The 667-nt window shown below is 43.3% G+C and overlaps 1 long non-coding RNA gene across 1 annotated transcript; it reads left to right on the forward strand.

Annotated features, from left to right (window-relative positions):
• The first annotated feature begins 13 nt into the window (after positions 1-13).
• Positions 14-666, forward strand: LOC106751355. Its single transcript, XR_001375046.1, has 3 exons — positions 14-163; positions 321-494; positions 617-666. It is a non-coding gene; the product is annotated as an uncharacterized LOC106751355 (long non-coding RNA).
• The last annotated feature ends 1 nt before the right edge of the window (position 667 follows it).

Genomic DNA, 667 nt, shown 5'->3' on the forward strand with positions numbered 1-667 from the left:
CGTATCCCAAGGCATGGTCGGTCAGCTCATGGCTCGGCATGCAGATGGGGTCACATTGGAGATAATCAAAGAGGAAAAGATCGCTGTGGAAACTTCGTTGAGATAAGCAATACAGTTGATCACGACCGCTTCGCTGGTCAGTCGCTGCAGGAAGAGCACAGAGGTGGGTGTCGGTATAAGCGATGTGTAATTTATCGAACAAAATGAATCTGCCCGCGACGTTAATGATAACTAAATTTGTTTCATTTATTCGTTCATTTCCTTTCAATTACTTTAATCAGAAATCTCGTCTTTAATATTTTCTTATGGTCCTGTCCCAGGTAAAGAGATTAAGTGCCTTGACGAAAATAAAGGACCACCAAACGTCCTGCAACGGAATAAATGAGCTCTTCCGATCCTTCCGGTTCTTAAGCTGATCCGCAGACCTGCAAGTATGTTTGGGCCTCGCGGGTACGCAGTGTCTGTTGCGTACATCCTCTTCTAGGACGTAACAGGTAATATACTCAGTATTCAAAATTTTAATAATATGTCGTTAGTTTAGCGGCACATTCGATCAGAATACTATGGCAGATCCGTAGCCATCTGTGTTCGCATTAATCTCGTGTTCTGTCGACAGCGCCTGCTGACAAAACTTGACAGCAAATTGACAGTAGAAACTAAACAAGAT

The sequence above is a fragment of the Dinoponera quadriceps genome, unplaced genomic scaffold, assembly GCF_001313825.1.
Source record: "Dinoponera quadriceps isolate SergipeBrazil2010 unplaced genomic scaffold, ASM131382v1 scaffold12117, whole genome shotgun sequence".
Lineage (NCBI taxonomy): Eukaryota > Metazoa > Arthropoda > Insecta > Hymenoptera > Formicidae > Dinoponera > Dinoponera quadriceps.